Genomic DNA, 24,820 nt, shown 5'->3' with positions numbered 1-24,820 from the left:
ACGTACTGCCTATATGTAGGAAAGTAACAGGCGTGTCAGGTGAAGCAGGAGTGAATGATCGGTTTACGCAGAAGGCTGAATGCATTCATAAAGGTTACATTGAGCACATGATGTTGGTAGGGGAGCACATGGAAAGGGGTGCTGGAAAAAAATACAAACAAGGGAAAGGTTTTATGAATACCAAATCATGAGTGCTTTACTGAATAGTGCTTCCCAGTGCTAGAACAGGTCAGAAGGTAGAATGAAGCTAGTGCCTGGCATGAACTGAAGTTGTCCTATGACGCTCTAATGGAGGGAGGGCTGACCCCAGAGGCTGAACCTGCAAAATCACAGCGCTCCCACACCTGCCATGTGACACACTGAGAGTCAGGAGAACAATGATTCTTAATGTTGACAACAAGCAAGGCAGTTGTGCAGGGGAAGGAATAAACACAGATTTGCAGACTACCTGAAGCTTTGAATCTGGAGTGTGAAACACCAGACTCATACTTACCTGTCCCGGTGAAAGGCAACTAAGAGACGGACATCTAATAAATATGCAAAATCCCATTGACATTGGTTTGTGTGGTGTAATAGCTGGATGACTCTATGCTAAGCACAGTCCTGTGCGTCTTTAAAATGTTGTACACCCACCCTCATCCCGATACTTGATGGGAAAACCAGTGATTAGAGCTGCCTGCTGAGCCATATACACGTAGCCTGGACTGATACAACCACATAATTTGTTGCTTGCTTGTATTTTGTATGCAAATCAAGAAGTCCTAGTGCAAAGAATATTGTTGAGAAAAAATTCTCAGCCAGTCTAAATTGGCAGAGCGCTGCTAAAACCAGAGGAACTAAACCAAATTACCTCAGGTTACATCTGGCCTTCAGTCAATATAAGCAGGAAAAAAAGAAACAGAAATACGGGGGTGCTGGTGAAAGACAGAGCCACTAAACCCTAGCCAGTTATTATTACAAGGGATTAAACTGACAGTCGACAAGCTGTATGCTAGACATTAGCCTCATAGAACAGCACACATCTGTTAGTAGAAGTAGATTAGTAGAAAAGGAAAAAAATGGGGGTAGGTGGATAGAAATGTAGAGAACAACTCTTTCAAACACCCTTCAGCCCCTCCAGTTCTTAAGCCAATGTTGGAGAAAAACAGAGGTTTCAGTGTTCTTCAGTCCTCACCCAGGGACATGTCTGCAAACCCCAGTGTGAGCAGAGAAAGAGAGGGAGAACTGCTCCATAGAACTGTCCTCTCCTTTCCCTTGAAGGTATCTGGGGCACGAAGGCACGCGGAGGAAGAGAGGATGGATTAAATTTGTGCTCTGTCTTCTTCACCCAGCGTCTTTTGATATGGCTGTGGAGAAGTCCTTCATGTGGTCACTCAGACACTCAGGCTAGGGCTTGAGGCTTCCTTTGCAAGCGCTGGAAGAGAGCATTCAGGAGGGAAGATGGACTTTAGCCAGAGGTCATCCCATTTACATGCTGTCCTCTCTCAGGATAGGCGGTATGTTGCCAGTCTAACCCATAAAGTGCGGATGAGTTGTGTTGTAGGAGTATGTAACTTGTTTACTCGTTCAACCATGTTTTCCGATCCAAAGATATCATATGTTGCTGTCAAGTATTTTTAGTCTGAGCTTCTTAATATCCAGTTTACTTTGCAGTCTTGGTTTCTTCAACTAAAAATAGCTCCAAGACAACAATAGCTTTTAGGTGGTTCCACTTTTTGGATTAGACATGATTTGTTAAAAAAAGTAGCAACATGTGATGGTAGTTTGGTGCCTTGTTCCAGAAGGCTCTTAGAGAGATTTACTAGCCCGCACTGCGTCTCCCCACCTGCTGCTATGGTACAGCTAGGTCTCCGCTGTGACACAGCATTCCTCGTCTTCAAGGACTGTCAGAGCAGATTATCTTTTCTGGTTCACAGATATTTTTTCTGGCTGGGATTTTTTTTTTTTTTTTGGTAGGTAGGATGAGCTAGGCTAGAATTTGGTCTGAACACTAAAGTGAAACAAACTTCCAGCTAAGAAAGATCACAGAGGCTTCCTTCGCACCCATCCAGAAGGTCAGGATCTTTGTAGTACGTTCTCTTGGCAAGGTGACACCTGCAGGTATACAGCACTTCTCCCGTCTTCCTTCGATATCTGAACAGAGGTGACTCAGAAGGGAGGAGCTCTGCTTGCACTGAATCACCATGGCTTTCTATATTTATCCTACAAATTTAAAAGTCAAATTCTGTCAAAAATTCTGTTTAACCTGTAAGATCCTAGCCCCGAGGGCTACAGCTTCAAAACAATGCAGCAGGTTGTGGGTTTTTGTTTGTTTGTTTTGCAGTGCAAGTGGAAATTTGAGCATGTTACCGCTTGAGCAGTGGGAGTTTCGTCTGTGTAGCATCTACACACTCATTGCTGCAACCCAGTAAGGTAATGTGAGGTTTTTAAGCATTCTTATAGCCTTTATTGTCCTCGGTTGGAAAAGACATGACTTTTGCCTTTAAGAAAAAGTGAAAAAAACCCTTCTGACTTTGTAATGAGAATAAAAATAGTACTGTTTGGCTGGTTTGTGATGTTTGTCCCTTAGTCTTAAGTTTCACAGTTCATCTAAGGTGTGAGGTTATGAAGTAGGACACAGAAAACATGCCATGCTCTAATGCCTCCATTTTCACCTCTGGAAAGGCCCTTTGCCGAGACACTACAGCTCTGAGTATGTTAACAGTGCTGCAGAAAAGATATCACATTGCCCTTTGGTTAGCCATGTACAAGGATCAAATCAGATTTAATTCCACCGAAGAATTCTCATGGCTTTGAAAAATGGACCCTGTCAACATGAAACAATTAACGTTTCATATTAATTGTGTGTAAGGCTCAGGTATAGTGCTTGGATTTTCTAAGACACAAAATCTAGACTGTCCCTTCAGTCCTAACGTAAGCATCCTGCCTACGCAATTAGCATTTGTCAAGGTCTGTTAATTTTCACTGAGGTTTACCAATTCATTACTTTTTAAAGTTAGAGTTTGAGCGATAATTTTTCTGACATTTGATAATTTTACAAAGATCTGATAAGGCGTTTAGCAAGGTCAGGTAAGCAAGAATCAATCCACCTGCTGACCTGATCTTGGACATTGCCTTTCCAATGGGAACTGCAAGTACGTTGCAGTGCACTGTCTCCCTAGGGAATCTGCAAAAAGGTAAGAAATACTGGATCTGCTGCAGGAGTGTGTCTGGGACCTTGGTGGGGTCTGTGCAAAATGGACTTGCTGTCTGATCTGTACGTATTCTGCCATTTGAATAAGCCCGACTAGGCAGGATTGCCTCACTTCAAAGCACAATAGTAATTTAGGGGCCTATAATGCAATGTCTTTAAATCAGAATTATGAGAAGAAACTGGATTCCTGCACATCGATAGCAGGATTTTGCTATACTGGTTTGCTAGCTACTGTCATACACAGACAGTCATGTATTCCATATCGAAAGCAAGTGTATTAAATGAAATAACGAGATAACAAAAACTTTGCATTAAAGCATAATTTTTTTAAACCTCCCTGGGAAAAACCTTGGTCATTTCAGCCTATCAGCTGTTTCCTTGGTATTTATTTTTCTCTGTTCATCTTTGAAACTCAATAAGGAAATAAAATACCAACATAAATAAATGAAGAAGAAGGTTTCTCAACACCAATAAGCTAGACAAAAGAAACAGAACACTAGAGAATGTTTACTTATTCATGATATCTTCATGAATGCCGTACTTTGGAGGGAATGGGAGATTTTTGTTCATGTTTGACTCTCAAGCGTGTTAATCAGGTTTTATTAACATGGGTGCGGGGGACAGTTAGCTTGGAAAAACTAGCGAAGCTAAATGCAACCAGATTAGAAGTTCATGTGAAATTCTAGCGAGTAAGAGGAATTGTTTAGAGCTGATGTTATATGCAGGGGGGTGGGAAAATACTTTCATAATCTTATTTAAGGGGAGGAAATCTTTGTGAAAGGATGCATGGTTGTGGGGTGGAAGTACAGAGTTTGTTCTGTGGGTGTGTGTTCTGTTCTCTGTTGTGTAAAAGCATCCTGTGTAAGTTTTAGTAGTTTTGTCTGTGCTGCCATCCTGTCTAATAACTATCTTCTTAAACATGTGAGAAGGCCCCTTGAAAATAATGTAATTCCTTATAATGAGTTCAGTACGTGCTTAAGTGTTTTAAAGATTTCAGAGTATCTCTGCGGTTCAGATCCATACTGCCTGTCTCTCTCTGTGACTTGTTTTGTGTTAGCGTGTAGCACAGGGAGTTCTGGCTTGGGGTTTCTCTGTACTGCTGTGACCCTGGAAGTGTCAGGAAAACAGTCCTAAAAGTGAAATCCCGGTATTATGCAACAGTTTTCTCATCTGGCTAATTGAGAATTGTCAGCGAAGTACCAGAAGAGAGAAGCAGTGAAAAACAAGCCCTTGTACTGGGAAGGGTATAAATAAAAACCTCCGATCAGTCCTTGTCATGTGAAATTTCTCAGAGCTTCATCTTTGCAATATGCTGGCTAATTTCTCTTACCGTAGAAGTTTAGGGACTCGGGTCGTGTCTAGCTGTCTTGAAGCCTATGTGTAGCAAAACCATGCTGCACCTCGTAGGATCGGGTTCAAGACGACTCTCACTAGAGCCTGTTTGCTGTGTATGGTCTGTCTAACGTCATTTCAAGTGATCTGATAGCAGTTCTTAAAATGCTGGCAGTTTCCATGCTGTTAGGCAAATGAGGCTTAGAAGAATTAACATATCTATATGGTCAGTGACACAACATGGAGCAACGTATGTTTTTAATTAAGTGGTTTCTTCATATATCTTCTTCTGTCCCCAGGATTCCTTTGCATTTATTTACATTTTCATAATTCTTTTTTAGGCAGCATGTGCATTAGAAAACAAATGTCAGATGACCCCACATCGCAGTTGTCACCCCATTAACAAACTGGGGGTGGGGGTACCATCTCAAATGCAACCATAAAGGACTTCAGATTTTTATGAACTACTTACTCAAGGGGGAAAATGAGCTTATTCTTTAATATAGGACAAGTCTGGGTAGTAAGGGTAATACTTAATTCCACTAGAAATATTTGCTTTTTAAAAACTGTATTAATAAATAAGATAATATAATGCCAAAAGTCCATCTGTAAGCTCCCCAGAGCAGCCTGGGCTGGTGCTGTGGGTGCCGATGTGGGTGAGAGGTCATTAGTTTCCTTTGCTCTCTCTCTGCTGTCCCCACAAGGTGACTTGTGTCAGGAGGGGCTTGAAAGCTAAAGATTAGAGGGAGAGTAGTCATGTCAGCTGCAACATTTTGTTACTCATTTTCTAGATGCCTTATTTCAACTATAGCTCTTTTGCTAGCATGAATTTCTTGCATTGATGAAAAAAAAAAGAAACAACCCAAAATTTGCAAATCAGAGGTTAACCACGCATTTCCTTTGCTGTGGCATCCCTGTAGGGCTCCGCTGCAGTTTTGTTTCTGTGGAGGGTGTGGCTTGAGCTTTACAAACCTAATGCTACTATTGCATAAACAGATTTCTCTTATATTCTCCAAAATATCACATGGTAATTATAATAAGTAAATACATATGCATCGGAGTGTGATCTCAGTCTAAACCCACACATCTGAAGAGACACAGGTAACTGTGAAGAGACACTTAAAGATCAATATTAACTATTTAATTGTTCATGTAAGACTGGCAAGGTCAGGCACACTAGGAGTTACGAAGGCTGATTTCCTACAGTGCCCTGATTGATACCAGCATCTAAAAAAGGTGTCAGCTCCCACTGAAGCTTCTGCCATGATTGGGGCAATCATAAAAGTGTGTGCTTTTTCGCCTCTTGCCCCAGCGCTAACGTGGATTCTTGCACAGCTAACAATACAGTGAACTAACTTTTCTAACAATCAGGGCGGGGGAAGGATCTCTTTTCTTTGCCAGACAACTCTTTTCATGAAACTTGTACAAACTTAACTGTCTCTGAGAACTAACCTCCTTTGCTGCATTTGGTTGACGCTGCCAGTGGATTTGCTAGTCCCTAAGGGAAGGGAAATAAATGCCTGGACAAACAGACACTGTGACCACGTACCTTTGAGGCTACTGTTTAAAAAACATCAGGGAAGTAAAAACAGAGGGAAAACATAGACCTGTCCTGGAAATGCCCGCTCGTTTGGCAGTGGGCAAGATTGGTGTTCGAAACCATTTTTAAAATGTTGGTTTACCTACTCAAGAAAAAAAAAAAGAAAGCAAGCTCAAAACTCCCCTTGGTATCTTTGACCTCCACCAAGGTGCAGACAAGCTCATGAAACCCTCCGAGTTATCTACAACCCTCCAAAGACCCAGTCCACAAAGCATGACATTTGCAAAACTCCAAGGAGGCTGTGGCCACATTTGGTAAGTTCAGAGACTATGCACAGAACATGACTTGGACATTTCCACCATGTACTGCACGTAGGGCCTCATTTTTGTGATTGACATGGCCAGGAGTGTATTTCACAGATGAGGTCTGGCAAAGTCTCAGCACCTTTTATTTTCTATTTTTGCTTAATGTGGACACAGGGGTCAGCCAAGACTGTCTGTTGAAAACAACAGGGTGTTTTGTGCTATCATTTTTCTAGCCTTGCTTTCAGCTGATGTTAGTGGTGAAGAAGTCACTTTAATGTCTGAATCCAGAGTTGGAGCCCGTGGAATTTCTCAGTGTAGCAGAGGCTCTCATACTGGGGAGGCAGGAGCATGGTAAGAAGAAGGGAAAACAATGGATTCCCGTTTCAAGTTCTTCATAATTTTTAAACTAGTGTAAAATACTACTGAAAAGGGACCTTTGAAATACTTGGACGTTACATTTATCGTCTTACTCTGTAGGAACATGTTCAATACAAACAAACAAAGAAAAGGCCAACAACTTTTGCCATTGTTAGGAACATGGGGAGGCCATTGCTGATCAGAAGCAAAACTACATCCAGGAAATATTTGTTGCCATAGTGACCGTATTCGGTTGATTCCTTTTTCTGCTGTACAGATCTGATGTAATTAATTCAGATATTTATAAATAGCTTCCCGTGGGGCCAAAACTAATGGCTGCAAAGTAAAGTTGCAAAGACTTTGGATGTGCAGCTCTGTATGGACAGATGGAGACCCCAATTCAGGAAAGCAGTTAATGTGAATACGCAGTTTTAAGCGTTACATGTCAGTCAACAGAATTGTGTGTGTGCTTAAACTCATACGTGTGCTGAAATAGTCTGCTGCAGTTGACGGCAGATAGCGAGCATTTCTATTTTAAACCGTGTGATTTGTTTTGATCTAACTTTCATGAACTCCAGTGGAAGTAAGTCCTTAAGTAGTTACACCATTAGTCATACTAGGAGTGGCCAGTTGCTTACTCGGCAGTTGCTGTGAGCATTAGAAAAAATATGGGCATATACACCTTTCGTGGTTTCCTGTCCCTTCCACTAATCCCCAGCCTCTGTGAGTCGTCCTCTGCAGCCCTTTTCTGCTTATTTTTGTTCATACCGGTGCTAGGGATACAGTTGAAACACATGCATTTTACAATTGCCTAAAAGGGAAGTATTCTGGAGGTGTGCAAATTGAACATGCAGTATGTGTAATCTCCAGTAGTTCAGGTCCCTTCAGTAGGAAGTTCTCTTGAAAGCTTCGTCATAGTCAGGTGCCAAAAGTCTTGCAGCTACTCTGCGTTATTTGCTTAGAATATGAGTTCCACATCCTTTGGCTCTGTGTTGTCCCAGGTCTTAATTCTGCCTTGTAAGTGCAATCACACAGTCAGTTTCGGGGAGAAAGACACAAGAGGAAAAGGTTAAAAGATTTACCATTCCTGCTGCTTTTCAGAGGTTTTATCCCCTCCAGTAAAGCATGACATATGCAACTGGTTCTCCCCACATTTGACACATCAGGGGGCATTAGCATGTTGTCCAGCATCAGGATAGCAAAGGACAGCTAAAACTGGAGGAACAGAAAGGGAAAATTCCAGAAGCAACTTAAAAATTACAAGGACACAAATTGCCATCTGCAAAGACAAATAATCAGAAAACTGGTTAACACATCTAGCATCATCTTTATCCTTACTCCTTTCACATATTTTCAGACCATAGTTTGTATCAGGCATTTGACGCCTTTCCTAGCCTTCTGCACTCAGGCTTTTCTAAAATCTGGCTTCTGCACTAGAAATATGTTTTTGCCTAAAAGTCAGAATCCTGGTGGCATCTCTGCAACAGAAGTTGGTGGGGGTTTTTTATGCTCCTCAGCTTCCCTGAGGTGCAATTCTCACTTTCTCCACCCAAAGACTACGTGCTCTTTGCCATTTTCTTAGACTTATGGAGACCCAGACTCCAGGTCCCTCAGACTGCCTACAGAGAGAGGAAGAGTTGTATCTGCAAACCTCCCATGGCAACGCCTAGTCAGGGAAGTTTGTGGAATCTCCCTCTTGAAGCTGGGCTGCTGGACAGGAACAAGGTCTCTTGCTCAGCGTTCATTATTTTGGAATATCCATCAGCTGAGGAGGCCTGGTAACTACTTTCCTTATTTTACCATGCATGTGTGGGGGCAGCTTGCCCTCCATTTTACCCTGCTGAAGTATTCTGGGTGGTTTGCAATGGTCTTCTTCCATGGAGGGCCTTTTCAGAGAGGAACAGCAGTTGGCCCAGAGCTGGGGTGAAGGCTAGGCAAGGAGGGGTGCCAAAGCTGTCTGTGTCGTGGTGCTTCTCCTGTCTCTCCCATAGCAGGAGCCCTTCTGGGCAGTCCTCGCTAGTTTTTTCTCAGTAAGGCTGCATTGAACTTAGTCGGAGAGTGTTCAAATAAATAACAAGCGTCTCAGTTTTTAACCCAGTAAGTTCATGTCTTAGAGCAGTGATGTCACGACAACCAAATGCTTTTGTTCTCAGTGCCTTATCATTTGGAACTTTTACACCCTGAATCAATGCAGTTGGTGCCGAAAGGAAAAGTCCTCTTCTATGCAACTCACCACACCTCTGGGTGAGGAGGGCCATTTTGTGTCAGAAACTGAAACAGGCAAAATCAAATGAAGGAGGCAGGGACAGGCATTCCTTTGCCTTGGCAAAGCCAGAAAAGGACATACAGGAGAACCCCTCACAGGAGGACCCAGACAATCCCCAAAGGATTGAGCTGTGATACACGGTACGCAGTAACCAGAGCTGAACCTGGGAGCACACAGCTCCACGAAGCATGGCTCCAGCGCTCTCTGTGCAAGAGGCTGTTGTCCATCAGCTTCAGCATGACCCCGTGCATGCTGTTATGACAGCTGTTGGAAACTGTTATGTCAGTGTACCCTTTCGGTCTCTTCAGGAATAGAAGATGCTGTGCTCTTTCGGATTTTTTAATGCCTTGCTTAATCTGGATCACAAGTTAGTGAGACGTTGATAATTTTAACCGTGTACTGCACAAGCCTATTTGTTTATATTGCTGGGACATGCTCTTTGTTTCTGGCAAACACTTCCAGAGGCAGCCTATGCAGAAGGGGACTGGAATAACTTCTCTTTCCTTACACCTTTAACTTCTCTCCTTCGTCTGCAGAACATTGCTACGTTATCACTGTGTCCTTTTAAAAGCAACTTCTCTGTCTGAAGTTTCCTTTTGGCACTGTGTTATTTCTTTTCCAGTAATTTTGTAAGGGACAGTGTCGGTTCGGGTTTTACCATCGTAACAAACACACTACAATTTGTTTCTGCTCTCAAACCTACACTAATCCACTGTAATGCCAATTTTACAATTGCATTCCCTGTTTTTCTACCCCTGCTGCTGTTTGATTTTCAGAGAGAAAGGGAGAAGCTAAATATTTATACAAGGGAAACTGAATTTACATAATAAATAAACAGAAAAAGCAGAGAAATAATCCCCCCTTCTGCTCTTTACGTTTCAGCAACACTGCATGTAGGCTGTTTCAAAGAGAAGTGTGCCTCCTACCCTTGTCCCAGCTTCGGCAGACATCCCTTTTACCGCTCGTATTCCTTTTTAACTTCTTTGCATAAAAGAAAAACTCCCATTGTGTCTCAGAAATTCAATATGATATGGAAACCAGATAGGTTGTTTGGGTTTTTTTTTAAAAAAGAAATGTCTCCTGCCCAACTTTGGTATGGCAAGGAAATTTGATTATCACTTGTTGACAGGCATGCAGGTCATGTCAAGTGTTTCTGACATGTCTATTTTAAGTTAAGCTAGAATTTGTATTTTGATTATGACAGAGTAAAAATACTTGGACAATACATAGTCGTTGCCTGTGAATGAAAATTGGAATATGCAAGTTATGGTCAGACAGATTTCTATTATGGAGATGAAGTGTTGGTTGGGTCACTGCCCAGATGTCCTAACTTAAAAAAAAAAAGAAACAAAACCCCCATACCACCCCCGCTCCTGTTACTTGGAAAGAGAAAAACATGATCACAGCAACACAAGATAACTAACATGAAATTAATTGTGAAAGACAACTGGAGATTTTCCTCTTGCCCATTTTAGTCAAGTGATAAAGTATCCACCTCCTTCTGCTTAACCGTCTGTTTTATTCCACCAGCCTGCATTTCTGCAGCATCACAAGATGTTTTAAGTGTTAAATACCCTGCAGGTCCTGCCTCCTTGGCTTGCGGCGGTAACTAACTCAATCAGAGTCAACAGCTGAGACCCAGAACGAAGCTGGTGTGTGGTCAGGATCAGGGCTCCTGGCTGGCTTGCCGGCATGCTGAAATCAGTTGGCCCCCTTCCTGCCCTCAGAAGTCAGCAGCATCACTGCACAGCCCTCTGCAAGGAGCTGGCTGAAGCAAACTGAAGCACTCTCCGTCCATAGGTCTGAAACTAGGGGTTGCGTCCCTGTGTGGGGTCTGTAATGTTAGGAGCAAAGTAGAGAGCCCAGTTAGAGGCCATTTATCAGGGCTAATATTTGGGGTCAAGGGCACACCAGAAGGGGCGTTGCAATCTGCAATGGGGTCATGACCAGAAAACATTTGGAAATGGCTAACAAGGACACTAGGTTTGAGAGTAGTCCTCCGCAGAAGAAACTCTGAGTGTTGCTTTCCAAGCAGTTGTCAGGTGAAGTCTGGAAGCAAGAACAGCGTTGGTCAGTATTCAGCTCTCTCCTTTTAGGAGCAGACTGGTTCTTGGAAGAAAAAAATTGTCAGAGGATGTGAATGTTTCTGAAGAGGGGGATGCTGAAATTTTGCTGGATTCAGTCTCTCTTTGGTCTTTATCCAGCTCTGAGCTCAAAGGCAACACTTGTGATAATACATTTTCTTCACCATAGAGACAAATGCATCTCCTGAGGGAAAAACAGTTGCTTTGACATTTCAGGCTGGGAAACCTGTCCTTGACACATGCACAAGCCCTGATACACGGTGTCTTGGCTTCGCGTGCTTACAGCTGTCTGGGAGGCTGGCACTGTCCCCGTTCAAAGGCAGTGGCATGCCGTGCTGGTGAGGTCCCCAGCGGAGACGTTTGCACTGGGAAGGCAGCAGAGCACAGCAAATGTCATCTCTGTCATAGGAGATGATGTTCTCTGCATTAACCATGGCGTTGTGCACTTGCTCACACCTGGGAATGTATTTATGTTAGCAAAAGCCCCGATGGGACAGGGAAAAAAAGAAACAGAGCTTATGTTATGTTGTGGCTGCCAGCAGTCTCAAACTGCACCATGGCAGGAAGCTGAGTGTGAGAATCGACTGTGTTTTCAGACTTCTTCTAGGAGCTGCAGTCTTGATTTGCAGAGCTGCCAAAGCCCTGCAGTGCTCCTACTTTCAGCTGGATGGGGGAGTAGCCATTCTGGAAGTCTGTCCAAGGGATTTAAAGTTGAGCCCTTGGCTGGTAACAGTACTCTACGACTAAATATTGGTGCCCAAAGGACTATACAGCAAAAAGCACAGAAGAAGTGACTGGGCAAAGAGGTGACTGTGCTGGAACATAAATCACTAATATGAGTGATAAGGTGAAGCACAAATAAGGGAACATTCCTATTCTACAGTATCACTACTGTGGTTCTGCATCCATAGTCACCGTTTCATAACACTGGCTGACCAAGACTACATAAAAACTCGACCCTAACAAATGTACTCTTGGCTCAGTGAAGGTGATAAGGCTGTGATAGTTACAGAGAATTCAATACAGCCGGCTTTACTGCCTGTTCGTGCTTCTTCACTGTTACAATTCTCCTTCAGCAAAATAAGTGCTTACTGACTAGCTGAGTGGTTATAGGCCCGTAAAACCAGAGGACACTAAGAGATGATCTGTACATGTGATAGTAAGATGAACAATCGCATCCAAACACAAACCATGCCCTTAGTATTACTTACTTTTAAAGCGCCATTATCCCCGCATTGTTCTCTCTCATTAACAATTAGTCATTCAGGCCCTTGAGAACTTTAATACAGCAATCCCGACAAGCTCATCAAGCTGATCTCCCACAGTTGCAATGTTGCATACAAGATGTATAAGATGGAACTGGCTGGATGTGAATGTGGGAGTAATGGTCCATAAGCAAATGTGACATAAAAAGAAGTCAGCCAGGAAAGCAGCTTACTGAACTCAGAAAACCTAGCTGTAGTGGGAGATGCTCTTGGTTCAAAGTGGCTTTCATCTTTTGGGGTGGAAGGGAGTGATTTTGTCATAGGAGAAGAAGCAACTGCATAATGTTCATGGCATTAACATATTGGTCAATGACAGTCAGTCCCTGGTTTTGAAATCATCTAGCTGTATGCATTTTCCATTTGAATGCTGCATTAGGAGAGCCTGCGCTCCTCCATTCCCTCCCCCTTCTTTCCCTTCTCCTTTTCAGCAACAAGAGACCTCACCAACAAAGAGAAAATAGATTGAAAGCTCTTGCATCCAGACTCTTTCAAGCAAAGCTTGAGAGAGGCTTTGGCACATAATGTCTTTAACATTATGTTCACTGCCCTTAGAAAGCAATAACCAAATACATTCTGCTGGCAGTTAGCAAGTGTAGTGATTTCAACACAGATGAGAGAAGAGAGGACAAAGAAAGAATATGCTTAGAGCATCCCTTTCACTATGAACCTATGGGCCAGCTGGAGTGTTTACAAAGCGCTAAGGCCAGCCAGCAGGGAGTTGCAATAATCTAATTTTAATTATGTGACAAAAGCATGAAGAATCATTTCAAGGGCTAACAGAGGAAAATGGTTGCAGCCTGCCAATATTCCTTAGATGGTAAAAGAAGACAAGTTAACTCACAGAATTTAGTTGTTTCTCAAAAGACTAAATGGGATCTATCACAGCTCCCAGCCTGTTGTTGTTAGAGAACAAATTGGTTGCCAGAAAAAGGCTTTAGATGTTAAAGAAAGTTCCCAAGATGCATCTAGGCAAACAGCAATACCTATGCTCCTCTTCTTAAACAAAAAATGAACTCTACTGGCATGAAAGCAAAGTCCTGTAATCGTATTAAACTGGATAATATGAAGTGCAGAGTTATGTAAGTTGCTAGGTATAAATTGACAGACCTTCAGGCTGAGTTCTCCAGCAGCACAGCCTTCTGGCAGGATCACAGTAATAATACAGCTGTTTTGCTGTCCCAAAGCAAAGCCAAGCACAGTTAATAAAAGGAAAGGAGAGGGAAAGAGAAGGGAATGGAAGGAGAGGGGAAAGAGAAGGGAAAGAGAAGGAGAGGGGAAAGAGAAGGAGAGGGGAAAGGGAAGGAGAGGGGAAAGAGAAGGAGAGGGGAAAGAGAAGGAGAGGGGAAAGGGAAGGGAAGGGAAGGGAAGGGAAGGGAAGGGAAGGGAAGGGAAGGGAAGGGAAGGGAAGGGAAGGGAAGGGAAGGGAAGGGAAGGGAAGGGAAGGGAAGGGAAGGGAAGGGAAGGGAAGGGAAGGGAAGGGAAGGGAAGGGAAGGGAAGGGAAGGGAAGGGAAGGGAAGGGAAGGGAAGGGAAGGGAAGGGAAGGGAAGGGACAAAGCTCAAATCCTCCTGCTTTGCAGACATCCCAGCCATTTAGCAGAAAAGGAGTGTTGTCTCCTGACAATAACAGAACAGAGCTCACAGCAATAAGCCAAATCATTTTGACTCCGTTGAGTAGACAGCCATAGTGAAAACATGGGGAAATGAGTTGCATTTCATGCTACCACAAGAGGAATCCATACGTTATTATTTTGGGATTTTCTTCTTCTTTCTGGATGCACTGAGTCAAAACTTTTAATACAAGATTATCCTTAATTTTATTATTCAGTAATACTTTATACTATCATAGCTGTCTTTAATCTGCTGTTGCACGGGGATTTCATGCTTTGGTTTTATTATTGCTGGAGACATCCTAGTAGTGTACAAAATTTCAGTCTTTTGCAAAGGCATTATTGGAAATACTGCATTTTCAAGCAATTCACGTTCAATAATTTAACAGTCACTGGGGCTTTATGGGAACTTTCAAATAATGGCATGGCTTGTTTCAGAGCTTGGTGATGTGCTTGAGGTATTCTCCTTGCCACAGCATCACTTTGATGACAATGCTACATAGGATGCCAAAAAGTGCAGGTAGCCTGGTTTAGCTTCTACTCTTCATTATTCTGTTAAGTGAAATAACACACTGCTAAATGAGTGCATGGCTGTCAAGTTCAAGAAATGTTAACCTTGCTCTCCATATAGAAAATCTTTAGTTAAAGTACCTGATCAAAATTCAGAGCAGTTGTCGTTTGAAATAGGAGCACGTTACTGTAATATCTGTATGTTAAGCAAACACAGAGTATGGTGTGTGTAGTCACTGTTTTAGCATAGTCCTGTTTACATCTGGGTCTGCAATTCTGCAGAGAGAGTGTATCGTGGAAATAGGATTTGTCTCCTGTATAGCCAATGGAAAAGCATGTGAAAGTAGCGTAATATTTATTGTGCGTGTCCTCAAAATTAGTGTAGTTCTCTCCACAGAATCAGTTAGGTGTCTCTGTAGAGTGACTTTTTTAATGAAAACCTCTACACAAGTACAAATTATTATTAATAAGCTATTATGCAAATCATTATTAATAAAGTAACAAACTTAAAACTTTTCTCTGCTAACATCCTATACTCTCTTCTTTCAAATGGTCTCAGTGTTCATTACTAAATTAAACTTCAGAGTAATTATTTTCAACAATACTGCCAGTGGATACTGCCATCTGAAAGTTACTTTTTCCCATTATGTGACAGTGATGTTCTCATTCTTGAGCAACACCATCATTCAGATTTGCATAACTTGAGGTCTTTTCCCGTGAATTTAGCCACTCTTGCATGGGATTTCCTTCCAACACCAAGTGCTTTTGGCTCAGGTTAACAGTGCCTTTTTGCATTTCTCTGGAGTAGGATTTAAGGTGTGATGTTAGCATTCCTTTGCATATTTTCAAACTTTCCCTGGCCCAGGTTTTAATGCAGACATCTTGCATAAACTTTGAAAATATGTCTGCTGTCACATGTTAACATGTACTGCCATCACACCTTGAATTAGGGCCAATTTCAGGCACAGATAAAGGCAATCTGCTGTGTCCAGTAGTCCATCCTCCTCAGTGACTGCCTATGGTACCTGTGCTGGAGGAGGTGAGAATGAGCTATTTGACCACCATATGCTGCCTGAGCATCAATTCTTGCTGCTGGTGATGAAGGTGTCAGGGCAAGAAGGGGAACGAGGTGAATGAAGCAATAATTGCTGTTATGAGGGCTGGGAATGGTTCTTCCTTGCAGCCAAAGTCACTGATGCATCTCTCTCCAGATCCTAATGGGGCTATTGGGAGATGTACCATGATGCTACACTGGCTCTTAAAATGTAAAATAAATTGTTTTTGCAGCTAGACACCAACCATTAGCCTGCTGATGCTTGAATTCAGCTAACAGTTTTATGTGGGTAAATGAAACTTTTTTCTTTTTTTTTTTTTTTTTTTTTTTTTAAATATCTTCTAAACAAGTTGTAAGCCTCTTTGGAGCGTTTGGTAGGCAGAAAGTCAGCCTGATGAATTCTGGGCAAATCATTGGATGAATTTAGGAAGCACGTTAGAAAAGGGGAGCATGGGGAAAAAAAGTAAGAGAGGAATTTGGGGGTACCATCAGCTTTCTGATGATATAGATGTTTGTATAAAGGTTTATGCTTACCTGCTGACAGGAGTAATTCTTCAAATAGCTCTCAAGTAATTGTTTTATACTTTACTGTTATTTTCTTAGTAATCTGGTGAGGGACATCTGCAGTTTCTGGAAAACTGCAGCCATTTGCCATGAAATTGGCAAACTAGGGTAGATTTTGATAAATAGTCCAGAGGGGAAAAAACAAGGAAGGGTGAGACATCAGAACAAGTGTCATTTTTGAAACAATCCAGTTTAATCTTTCATTTTAAAAGTGACCCTCTTTCATTTTTATGATGAGGTTAAAATGTAGGGTCTTGACGCTAGATTGAATAACTCCATATCCAACCCACAGGATTTTTTTTCATTTATTCGATGTGAAGTGAAAAGTCCATTATTCAATCAGCTCCAAAGGGTGTGAGTTTCAGAAGCCAGAACAGGGAACTGAGATGGGAGAGCAGGGCAGAGTGGAGGGAGTGATAAGCTCAGCGCTAGCTGTTGGTTGACATTACAAAGATTGTTTTTGTCAAGGGAAGAGATGGAAATATCCTTTCTCCTTTTCTATTTTTTGTTCTTTAAAGAAAGCTGAAGTTCACCGTGCGCATTCCCAAATGCTTAAAAGCTTCATACATCAGCACCACCCTCTCCCTCCAAGTTACCTTAAGAATCACAAGGCGGTTTTCTAACAATATGCTTTTTCCCCTCCAACAAGACAACTTTTTCTCCAACAGGGGAAATGTCTGGAACCCAAAACAGATGCCTTAAGAAAAATTCTCCCTGTCCATTCATGCTTTGAATTTTCTCAAGTCAGGGACGCTTTACATTGGAAATCTTCAAACACCGAGGAAGCCCAGAGTCTTTGTGGACCTATGACAAAGCTGTGGTATTTCTGTAAGGCAGACAAGGTGCAATGTACCATCCATAGTTAAATAAAAAGGTCTTCTTTTGTTTTATGTTGACTGTGGCCCTCAGCAGCGTAATGCCTAGTGGGATACTGTAGAATTATAGATTCTTAGGGAAAATCTTCCAAAAGAGTGTATATTGGTTAAAACTGCTCAACAAAGAAACATGTACAAACATCTAAGAATGTGTCTAAGAACGTGGCCACCAGTTATACATCTGCATTAATTGTACTGAATCCAAAATGTCGTGCAGTATAGCCTAACGTTTCAGTCCTACAGAAGGCACACCTGCATCTTTACAAAATACTGACCCGGAGTTAGTTTGACAGCTCCGATTCCAAGCGGGCTATCTGGTAACTTCACGGGTTGAATATAAGCAGGGAAAGAGTCCAGGAGTTTGCCCACTGCTCCATCTAGTGCTTGTGTGCAGTATCCTATATAGGAAGGTTTTTTTGTTTTGTTTTTTTTCTGAACGCTGATATCCTAGGAGAGGCATGGGTATGCCAAGGAGCAGCTTAATTGCTGGAGAGCACTTCCTAGCTCACGAGGGCTATCCATTAGAAAGTCTTCTCTTTTGCTGGCCTCTTTTTTTTCTTTTTTTTTCCTGACAGCCTGCTGTAGTGAACAAGTGTTCCCAAAGAACAGCTGAACTGCTGGGGTGATCTGCCGGGGTGATCTTCCAGGAACTCTTACGGGAAAAGGAATACGTAAAGCATGAGACTTGTCGATTGCTAGAGCTGTTGTGATAAAAACACAGTATTTGTGTCAAGCAGACTGGCTCCAGTTTAATGAATTTTGTATTTATATGACTGTTTATCAACTAAAATAGCTCTTTTCTACCAGGTAAGTATCAAGTTATGGGATAATTAAGTATTTTGGCAGTGTACTCAAAGGCACATAATATAGAGGATAGAAGATGGAATATTACACTGGTCAGAAAGGTGAGGAAAACATAGTTTCAGATGGACTGTGTCCACTCTAGTAATTTAAGCAGTGTCAGGGAAGGTTTCTGAATATAAACTAAATTGTCATAAGTTCAGTTGTCAGAATGGCCTCTGGCAGTTGTTACATTGGCCAGCTAGCACTTTCCCTGGCAGCTCCGAGGCACAATTCAGAAGATACTCTGAATCAAGGACCATTTAATAGGATGGATGTTGGCGTTCCGTACCACTTGACCCCAGGCATGTTTAATTTCCCAGTGTAGATGAAGTCACAGTGTAACAGTGTGTTGCTGAGAATTTTGATCCCTTGTCGTCCTAGCCTGAGAGCTGTGGCTCTTAACTCCAACTGTAATAGCTCATGTTTCTGGCTCCAGGCATGCAGGGAGTGTAACGGGAAAGGTGATGGCTCTCACAGCTAGGTCAGAGTACGACTTCAGAAGGAAGTTTTTAGTGTCTAGCGGGACTTTCTGCAGTTTGCAATTCTGCAGCTGGATCTTACTCATTTGATTTTTGAATAAGACTGTAGTCTAACCAGCTCTCGGAGATGCCATGGATAATAACCATCAATTCCCATATCGCTAGCTGGCTTTAGTATCTTCTGGAATATAAATAGGCTGAAAATAATGGAAGCAGTCATATCAGCATACTATAGTAGCCAGACACTACATATTGCCACAGGACGCTAAATACTTTCATGTGGAGGAGAGAAATTTTTCCCTGTGCTGTCTTCGTGAATCTTTTTCTGAATTTGTTTATGTTTACCTTAATCATTTTCTTTCTCCCACTTTCCTGTCCTCCAAAACAAAACACTTCTTACACTACAACTGCCACAGGGGAAGAATGGATCTAGCACCTGCCGGAGATGTTCAAATATTAAAAATAAGAGATGGCCTGTTAAAGACAAAACCCAGAAAGAACAAGAGAAAACAGAGTATCAGTGAAGTTGGAAAGTGCTGTTAGAGGGCAAGTATATTCTATTCATATATCAGTCAGGTCTTTATTTCAGAACAAATCACTACACAGAATAAAATCCCAGGCAGAAGGGTTAATGGGTAGCTGTGAGAGAGGGCACGCAGAGGTCACACACCCGGGTAGGACATTCGAACTCTGCTCTGTCCTCACCCTCCCTGAGATAGCGTCTATCAGGTGGAAACACGTCTCCAGAGCTGGCTGCTTCATGGTAAGGAGAGGCTGTGACCGGAGTTTATGTGGCAATATCTTGGCAGGAGAGCTCCATTAATATCCCTGACAAGATCTCTTTATCCCGTGCCTTCCTAAACTGCAAGATGACAGAAAAAGAGAGGGAATTCACTGTGCTAAATTGAGTCATGCTGTGAGTGATTTGTACTGGTTTTACTTTAATAAAACTTGCCTCCTTGTTTTATCAAATGCTTCGTGGTTGGGTTTTTGGTTTTGGTTTGGTTTGGTTTCTTTGTTTTTTGGTTTGTTTGGGTTTTTTTTTGTTGTTTTTTGGTTTTTGGTTTTTGGTTTTTTTTTTTCAAAAGGAGGAGGGAAATATTTTTGTTGTTCCCATTCTGGGAAGAGTTGCACAGCAGAGACTTTTCTATCCTAAACCATCCCAGTATTGGGCCCTCTCTCCTTTTTAGTCCTGCCCTCTCCCTGTGCACTCTGTCCCTAAACTTTCCCTTGCACATTAAGACCTAGGAATCTTCTGCCAATTGGGATTTCTTCAGCAGTTGCTTATACAATCACTGAAGTTTCTTTTCAGTACTTGCTGATCCTGTGCTGGGAAGAGAAACGATGGTTTCTCTCGATGTGCTGCCTGAAATAAGAACTTACTGGGTCCTCAAAGGAAACCATCACTTCTGACAGCACTTGAAAAGCAGCAGAGTTGTTTTGAAATGTAAAATTAACGTAGAAAAACAAAGTGAGGTTGAAGGCTCCTGATTCAGATTTTTTCATTTAAGAAGCCACTGTACCCTTAGTACTACACTCAGTAATTAAATGTAACATTCTGTATATATAGGAGGTCAGATGACATTATTTAATAGCCCTTCCTGGCATTAAGCTTCCTGAATTCATGCCAAAACATTGTGTTGTGTAGCACAATTGTGCCCCACCATTTAGTAATTTGTCTCAGTCTGAGGTGCATTGACAGAGACAGGCAGCTAAAGCAAAGCTTAAATAAAAGCTCTAAGGACTGAGTTTAGTTACATCATTGCAGATAATATTAAAAGTGTGCACAGAGCAAATTAGGAAACAATGCAGCTTCACAAGAGAGAGCTCCTGAGAGCTGCTGCTGCACACCGGCTCAGCACTACAGGCTGTTTATAAAGCAGAGACTTACGCAAGAGATGATAACCATTTGGATGCCGAGTTCAAACGCCTCAAAATCGGGGACATCTCAGTTCCTGCCAGCTACTCCTGTCTGTTGAATATTAGGGGCTTATTTGAGAATGCTCCCCTGGTCTAGGTGTGTATTTTGGTTTTGCCCAGAGATGTAGGGCATAGGGGTCAACTGTTTCTTGCCTTTTGTGAGAAAGCTGTTTGTCCCAGCCTTTCACATGCTGCCTTGAAATGGGAGAATTCTGGTGGTCCAGCAGCAAGGACCAATATTTTAAATGGAACATTCTTTGGCATATAGAGAACTGCAGTGCAGCAAGGATGAGGATCAAGACTAGTGTCTCCCCTGCATGCGTGAGAGAAGGCAAAACGGGTCAGAAAGGAGAACAAAGTCAGAGGAACAGATGAACAAAATGAAGAAGGGAAGAGAAAGATGCAAAATCGGATGTGAGGGAAGAGAAAGATGCAAAATCGGATGTGAGGGGAGAAGAAACACAGACTCATGAAGGGAGCAACCCTGACCATGTCACACAGGCAACTCCAGCAGCACTCTTACCTGCCCGAGAACGAGCTCGATGGACAAACAGGGTTGTCAGCCTCAGGCAAAGGGACCCGACCCTGCACACTCGCACCAGCAGAAGATCCACACTACTGCTTTTCCTTCAGATAGATGCAAACCCCCATCAGAGCAAAACCTGGCCCCGATCCACTGACTATTTTGAATGTTTCTTTCCCTTCTTTTGAACTCTTCATCTCACCATCAAGTGGAGCATTGTCCTTCAATAGAGGTGTTTTGTACAGGAAGAAGCTGGTAGGGAGGTGGCTGGTATTGCTTCTCAAGGGAGAATTGCCTTTGTAGTAAGAGAAAAAACAAACTGATAGTATATGCATAATTTTACTTCCCTTTAACTTGTCTTTCTCTATTCTTGGAACTCTATTCCCCGTCCCCCCCCCGGTTTTTCTTCCTAGTGACAGCGTGAACAAATAGTTATTTGCATCTTTCTTTCAGCTAAGTATCTTAGGAAACTGCGGCTTGAAAGGGACGGTAGCATAAACATTGTGTGTGCGATATATTCTCCCTTCCTGTTCAAAAACTCGTGGGGGAAGGAAAAAAAAAAAAAAAAAGGGGCAGAAATGAACACCGGACCTCTGCGCTGGCAGTGTGGGAGCTGGCGGTCAGGAGCCTCCTGCGGGCGGACCCCGGGAGCGGCTGGTGTCCCCGTCCGTGTCCCCCCCCCCGGGGGCTGGGCACCAGCTCCTCTGGGTCCCCTTTTTACCCTGTGGAGGCGGCTCTACGCCTCAGCTCTGTGCTGCAGCCCAGGAGAGGCGGGGAGGGAAGGGCGAGGAGCGCCGGGGGAGCGGAGCGGTGCCGACCCCCGGGAGTTCCGGGGGAGTTTGGCGGGGCAGGGTGACACCTGCTGGGGGCGGAGGGGGACGGGGACAGCGCGGCGCCTCCGGGAGGACACGTCCCGCCGGCCTCGGCTCCTGGCGACGGGTCGGAGGTGTGGGTGTGTGGGGGGGTGTCTGCTGGGGATGGCTGGCTGCTGGGGATGGCTGGCTGCTGGGGATGGCTGGCTGCGGAGAGTCAAAGCCTGCTGGCAAGAGATGAGGCGTCCCGCATGCACTGAAGAAGAAGGTGAAGTTTATCATAGGATCATAGAATGGTTTAGGTTGGAAGGCACCTTGAAGATCATCGAGTTCCAACACCCCTGCCATGGGCAGGGACACCTCCCACTAGACCAGGCTGCCCAAGGCCTCGTCCAGCCTGGCCTTGAACACCTCCAGGGATGGGGCATCCACAGCTTTCTGGGCAACCTGTTCTAGTGCCTCGCTACCCTCAAAGTGAAAAATTTCTTCCTAATGTTCAATCTGAACCTGCCCTCTTCCAGTTTAAAGCCATTTCCCCTCCTCCTGTCGCTCCATGCCCTAGTAAAAAGTCCTTCCCCACCTCTCCTGTAGGCCCCCTTTAGGTACTGGAAGGCCGCAATAAGATCTCCCCGGAGCCTTCTCTTCTCCAGGCTGAACAACCCCAACTCTCTCAGCCTCTCCTCGTAGGAGAGGTGCTCCAGCCCTCGGATCATCCTCGTGGCTCTCCTCTGGACACGCTCCAGCAGGTCCATGTCCTTCTTATGTTGGGGACTCCAGAGCTGGATGCAGTACTCCAGGTGGGGTCTCACGAGAGCAGAGTAGAGGGGCAGAATCACCTCCTTTGACCTGCTGGCCATGCTTCTTTTGATGCAGCCCAGGATACGGTTGGCCTTCTGGGCTGTGATCACACATTGCTGGCTCATGTTGAGCTTCTCGTCAGTCAGCACCCCCAGGTCCTTCTCCTCAGGGGTGCTCTGCAGCCATTCCCCGCTGAGCCTGTATTTGTGCTTGGGGTTCGTCTGGGGGTTGAAGGTGCAGGAGCGGTGGCTGGGAACAGCAGGATGAATTACATCCCAGAGGGATGGGGAGACATCGAGGGCCCTGGGGAGTCCACCTACCCGCACCCATTGGCTCCCCACGGGTGAGCTTCCTCCAGCAGGCAGCACATGGGCCTGGCACATTTTGTGCTCCAACTCCAGTAAAATCCTGGGGAAAATCCCTATGAGAGGGAGAGGTGGGAGCAGCAGGCGTGCTGCAGAAAGCCCTGCACTCAAAGACGTTTGACTAGGTGTTGGTTACAGCATCACACTCTGACCGTTTCTTCATCGTGTGAACAGGGAGCTCCAAAATGCCTCCCTCCCTGTGTTACCTGAGACCAGGGCTCATTGCCTCTCTCAAAGACATCTGAGGGGTTTAGAGCAGAGACCGAGAAGAAGTCCCTGAATGCCAAGGGTACAAATCATTTAACTTGCACATAACCTGAGCGCTAGTGATCCCTACGCTTGTCACGCTCAGATGTCCGTAGCTCTGTCTCTGTTCACGCAGTTGCTCAACCAGTTTGAGTTCAGTTTCAGAAAGTGGCTGCCCTTCGGTGAAGCTCACGGGTGCAAATTCAGGCAAATGCCTCCTATGGAAATAGGTCCATGGTGGTTGTAAGTGTCTGAGGAGCAAGCCCTGGGCTGGTCTGGCCTACAGAGATGCTTCTGCCTCCCTTCCTCTCTCTGCCCTGGCATGGGAGAAGAAGCATCATCTTTACTCAAGTCACCCTTGCTTAGGCTTGTGCGTCTCTCTCCCTCCATTAATGGCTAGCAGAGAGAGATCAGCGCTGACAGGGAGACTAGTGCTCTCTTTCACAGTTGCTATGGTGCTGCGGGCTCCTCCTGCCTACCTGTTGCCTTTTCCAGATCTGTCAAGGGATGGGGATTAGTGCAAATGCGGCTGTGACACAAGTCAGTGGTGCTTGGTCATGGGCACTGCTGAACTGTGCACCAAGGTCTTTGGTTAGCGACTGAGCAGTCAAACAGGAGAACATTAAATACTTGAAGGCATTGTAAAAGCAGACACCTGGCATCCACTTGCTGCCCTGCTTTTTTTGTGCAAGCAGTTAACCATGGCTGGGAGCCCTGCAGTTGTCAGCTATATCTCGGTGTAATTTTATACACAGGAATATTCACAATGTCCTGTTCCTTTGAACTCAGACGAAACAGCAGGCTGTTCCTTTGCTCAGAAATGGAGCTTTGTTCTCCCCACTTCGTTATTCTCTTACTCATCAAGAGACAAGTCCAACATCCACTTGAAGGTAATGGAAAGACATGGTTGGTTTTCAATGGGAGTTAGATCAGTGTTCAGATAAACACACAATTCAGTAAGGCAGGCTTTAACTGCTTCTCTTATTAGTAATACAAACATTAGTCTACTCAACAGAGAGATTTGATCTTTATTTTTAAATGATTTCCAAGTTCAGAAAAGATGTAAACTGTGTGCCCAACCAAGAGTTTGTATCTTCTATTGCAGGAAAAGGCTTAGAAACTTACTGTGCCAAAAAGTATGAAATTGTGGGTTTCAGCAGAACTTTCTGACAGAGGCAATAACTAAAGTTGTTGTGAACATTGTATAAGGAGAAATCCATGCATTTTTTCTGAGATTGCTTTCCACTGCTTGTACACAGTGTTGAGCCTCTTCCAACAAGTGTCCGAGAAAGACTCAGAACGTGACTCCCGCTGGTCTAATGGCGTCAGCCAGACAACGCAACAACCCCTTGACAAAGCATATACCAGGCTACCTACCTTTCATACCCACCCTGCCCGGTGAGGTGGACACGGAAAAGGTGCCTGTCTTAGGCTTAAACTCTCAGATGTGCTCAAGAGGTAGAATTGAGTGTTTGTTTCATTTCTGAAACAGGCCTGTGCCCTCCCTGAGTAAAGCTGACAAGCTAGATAGCGTCACTTCTCAGCCCACCAGTTGAACTACACGGTGCCACAGCTTCATCTCAAATCTTTGATTCTAGGAAGTTTTTCTAAGTAGACTGCTATTAGTCACCTTATTATGACACCCGCAGAGGCCCTCTTGTTTCTTGTTGCTTTTTTTTTTCCCAGGGTATCTTTGCTGCATAGTTGATTTGAGAGACTAACAATCATGTCTAACACATGGATGAGCCAGGCAGGAGCACGAGTGGTCCTGTTACAAAAAGGCACCTTTCCTGATGCCGTGCTTTTCTCTCTGTGTCTCAAGGGATTATTGGGATTTGTGCTGCGGGGAGCCAAGATCCTCACCCAGGAAACAGTGGAAGA

General features: G+C 43.8%; 1 long non-coding RNA gene across 1 annotated transcript; it reads left to right on the top strand.

The window, feature by feature from the left end:
- Window positions 1–1,849: 1,849 nt before the first annotated feature.
- LOC309668775 lies at window positions 1,850–24,803 on the top strand. Its single transcript, XR_014268869.1, has 3 exons — window positions 1,850–2,054; window positions 2,324–2,412; window positions 24,762–24,803. It is a non-coding gene; the product is annotated as an uncharacterized lncRNA (long non-coding RNA).
- The last annotated feature ends 17 nt before the right edge of the window (window positions 24,804–24,820 follow it).

The sequence above is a fragment of the Vanellus vanellus genome (assembly GCF_965231255.1).
Source record: "Vanellus vanellus genome assembly, chromosome: 2".
NCBI lineage: Eukaryota > Metazoa > Chordata > Aves > Charadriiformes > Charadriidae > Vanellus > Vanellus vanellus.
This window is presented reverse-complemented; position numbering and strand designations above follow the sequence as displayed.